This window comes from Lolium perenne, chromosome 3, assembly GCF_019359855.2.
Source record: "Lolium perenne isolate Kyuss_39 chromosome 3, Kyuss_2.0, whole genome shotgun sequence".
NCBI lineage: Eukaryota > Viridiplantae > Streptophyta > Magnoliopsida > Poales > Poaceae > Lolium > Lolium perenne.
The window spans coordinates 134474852-134479419 of record NC_067246.2 but is presented as its reverse complement, the minus strand read 5'-3'; positions in this window follow the sequence as shown (position 1 = coordinate 134479419).

Below are 4568 nucleotides of genomic sequence, written 5' to 3'. Positions count from 1 at the left end.
ATGCGTTGGGAGACCCAATGCAGCCGGCAGTACAACCTGAGCCGGAGCAATCGAACCCGCCTCAGCAGCGCCAAGAGCAACACCGGGATAACCGGAACAACAAAAAAAGGGAAGATTTCCTGGATCGAAGGTACGGTCCACAGCAAGTTGCTGCTATACAAGAGAACTCTGAGGCCAGCGGCAGTCAGAGGCAAAGAACCGGATCGCAGCCATGGGCGGGTCCTAAGAAACAGTGGGTCGAAAAGAAACCCTGGGGCCAGAAAAAGAACTGGAAGGAACCCGTGAAGTACACCATGGAAGCGGCCATGGATCAACCTTGCCGGTGGCACACGCCGAATCCGGCACACCCGTCAAATCATTTGAGGAAGGATTGTTCTTGTACAAAGTACTTGATGCTCAAGGGAGCAGTAAAAGATGCGCAAGCACAAGGGTGCTCCACCATGCAACCACCACCACAAGATATGCTACGACAGCATCAGCTACCACCACCACCACCGCTTACCGGAGCAAATGCTTTACCGGTACAGCCTCAGCCAGACCGGCAGCAGCAGTACCAACAAGTTAACCAGGTGGGAGAAGGCAATGGCCAACCGCCTCTACCAACACCTTTGGGCCGGAATGTTTACCATGACCCAGTTATGTGCTGCGTTGTGTTCGTCACTGAGCCAACCGACAGACAGAGCCTGCATCGCCGTTCTATGGAAGTGAACGCGGTGATGCCGGCAGTGCCAAAATACATGCTGTGGTCAGATCAAGAGATCTCTTGGTCGTTCAAGGATCACCCCAAGATAATGCCTAACCCGGGTGGCTATGCTCTTGTCTTGGACCCAATCATGCAAGGGCCAAACGCTCGAGTCAAATTCAGCAAGGTGCTGATAGACAATGGGAGCAGCATAAACATCATGTACCGGCACACCATGAATATGCTGGGCATAACAGAAAACATGCTTCAGCCAACTCGTACAACTTTCCACGGAATCGTTCTGGGCTTGTCCTGTGCACCGGTTGGAAAAGTCCGGGTGGATGTGTCGTTTGGAGGACGTGACAATTGCCGGGTTGAAAACCTTGAGTTCGAGGTGGTGGACTTAGATAGTCCTTACCATGCGTTGCTGGGGAGACCGGCATTGGCTGCTTTCATGGCCTCAACTCACACGGCCAATCTTAAGATGAAGATGCCGGCACCTCGTGGACCCTTAACTGTGGTGGGAAACTACAAAGTCTCACTGGAAACCGCTTCAGCCGGATCAAACCTGGCAGAATCGCTGGTGATCGCAGAGGAAAAGAGGAGGATGCAAACTGCGGTTGCGCTGGCTCAGTCCTCACAGCTGAGCTTAGCGGCAATGAGTGCAAACCTGGGCACACCGGCATTCAAGCCGACAAAAGAAACAAAGGACATTGTGCTGGACCCGGCTTACCCTGAGCGCACCGTTCGTATCGGTGCCGGCATGAATGAGGCATAGGAAAGCGCGCTCGTCAGCTTCCTCCGTGAGAATCAGAATATCTTTGCCTGGTCTACTGATGACTTGGTAGGTGTTCCGAGGGAGCTGGCTGAGCACTCATTAAATGTCCGGAAAGATGCGAAGCCGGTAAGGTAACCGCTGCGCCAGTTTGCTGAAGACAGGAGAAAGATCATTGGAGAAGAGGTGACAAAGTTACTGGTTGCCGGTTTCATCGTGGAAGTACTGCACACTGAGTGGCTAGCCAATCCGGTGCTGGTCGAAAAGAAGAAAGAAGAGAACCTAGAAGCAAAAGCTCCAAAGGTGTGGCGCATGTGCATCGACTACACCAACTTGAACAAAGCTTGCCCGAAAGACCCTTTCCCTTTACCCCGGATCGATCAGGTGATTGATTCCACTGCTGGTTGTGAACTATTGTCTTTCTTGGATGCTTATTCCGGTTTCCACCAAATTCCCCTAAAAAAGGAAGATAAAATAAAAACTGCGTTCATTACCCCGCACGGGGCTTATTGCTATGTCACTATGCCTTTTGGTTTGCGCAACGCTGGTGCAACGTACCAGCACTGTATGCAAAAATGCTTATTTGATCAAATCGGAAAAAATGTACAAGTCTATGTGGACGATGTCGTGGTAAAAACCAAGGTAAAAGAAACCTTAATCGATGACCTTCGGCAAACATTTGATAACTTGAGAAGATTCCGGATGAAACTCAATCCGGCAAAATGTACCTTCGGTGTCCCTGCCGGCAAGCTGCTTGGCTTTCTCGTATCAAGCCGGGGCATTGAGGTTAATCCGGTAAAAATCCGGGCAATCGAAAGAATGACTATACCGCGCGATCTCAAAGACGTGCAAAAGTTACCGGAAGCTTGGCATCGCTAAGCCGGTTCATAAGCAGGTTGGGAGAAAAAGCTCTGCCGCTCTATGCTCTCATGAAAAAATCCGATACGTTCCTTTGGACCCCTCAGGCAGACGCATCGTTTAAAGAGCAAAAAACAATGCTGGCCACAGCGCCTATACTAGCTTCACCTCTAGAAAGAGAGCCTATGCTATTATACATAGCAGCAACAAACCGGGTTGTGAGTGTGGTAGTTGTGGTCGAAAGAGAAGAGGAAGGAAAAACCGTCTAGAGGCCGGTATACTACCTGAGCGAGGTGCTCTCCCTCTCAAAGCAAAACTACCCTCACTTCCAGAAAATGACTTATGGCGTGTTCATGGCCGCCACCAAGCTTAAGCATTACTTTGAGGAGCACCCCATGAAAGTGGTGAGCGAGGCACCCATTTCTGATATCATGTGCAACAAAGATGCTAGCGGTAGGATTGCAAAGTGGGCAATCCAGATATCACCATATGTACCGGTGTATGAAAGAAGAGATGCCATAAAATCGCAAGCTTTGGCTGATTTCCTTGTTGATTGGGCGGAAATGCAATACAAGCCACCGGATCAAAAAATAGAATACTGGAAGATGCACTTTGACGGATCCAAACTGAAAGAGGGTCTAGGTGCCGGTGTGGTGCTTACCTCACCTAAGGGAGATCATCTCCGGTATGTTCTGCAAGTACATTTCAGGGCATCAAAAAATGTCGCTGAGTACGAGGCTTTGATCCATGGACTAAAGGTCACAAAAGAAATCGGTGCGCACCAGATCATTTGCTATGGAGATTCGGATCTCGTGGTGCAACAATGTTTCGGAGATTGGGACGCAAAAGATGCTAACATGGCTTCGTACCGGTTTCACGTGCAAAAGATTGCTGGCTTCTTTGAGGGTTGTGAATTTCACCATGTGCCACGAGCGGAAAATGAGGCCGCGGATGCTTTGTCCAAGCTGGGCTCATCCAGGCAGGAAATTCCTCCCGGAATAGCCTTGGCACACTTAAGAGTACCGTCGATCAAACCGAGCCCGGAATCGGAATCAATTTTCGTACCGAAATCACATGTAGTCCCCATGGATATCGATGAAGGGAACCCGGGGACTGCTCCGGCAAACTCGGGGACTGCTCCGACAAACTCGGGGATTGCTCCAGCAAACTCGGAGACTGTTCCGGTAAGCTCAGAGACTGCTGCAGCCATACCGGAAGAAACAATGCTGGTGGATAACATGGAGATAGACGTACCGGTATTTCTGGTTCGAGAGGCACCATCGTGGGTTAAACCTATTAAGGAATTCCTGATCAACGGCACCTTGGCGGATGACGAAAATGAATCCAGAAGGATCCAGAGGAGGTCCAAAGCATACACCATCATCAATGGCGAGGTGTACAAGAGAAGTGTTACCGGTGTCCTTCAAAGATGTGTGGAACCGGAAGAGAGAAAAGAAATGCTTGAAGAGATTCACCAGGGAGAATGCGGGCACCACGCTTCATCAAGGGCGTTGGTAGCAAAAGTGTTCCGGCATTGGTTCTATTGGCCCACTGCTTTGGAAAATGCTGAGGATTTGGTAAGAAAATGCAATGGGTGCCAGAGGTACGCCAAGCAAAATCATACCCCAGCATCCGGTTAAAAAACCATACCGCTAACTTGGCCGTTTGCCGTTTGGTGCCTTGATATGGTTGGCCCATTCAAGACTGCAAGAGGGAATATGACCCACATCTTGGTTATGGTGGAAAAATTCACCAAATGGCTGGAAGTGAAACCTATCGCAAAATGTGATGGGCGCACAACGGTGAAGTTCTTAAAAGATGTTATCTTGCGGTATGGCTACCCGCATAGCATCATCACTGATAATGGAACCAACTTTGCTCAAGGTGAGTTCAAAAGATTTTGTGAGGATTAAAACATCCGGTTGGATTTGTGTTCAGTGGCACACCCACAAGGCAATGGCCAGGTGGAAAGAACAAATGCTTTGGTACTTTCCGGTATCAAGCCGAGACTCATCGAGGCAGTGGAAAAGTCACCAGGGTGTTGGCTCGATGAGCTACCATCAGTGCTGTGGAGCATAAGAACAACTCCAAACCGGTCCACCGGATACACTCCATTCTTCATGGTGTACGGAGCAGAAGCGGTCATACCAACCGACATTCTCCATGACTCACCAAGAGTGCAGCTCTATACCGAGCAAGAGGTAAAAGAGGCCAGAGAAAACGATGTGGACTTGCTAGAAGAAGCAAGAGAAT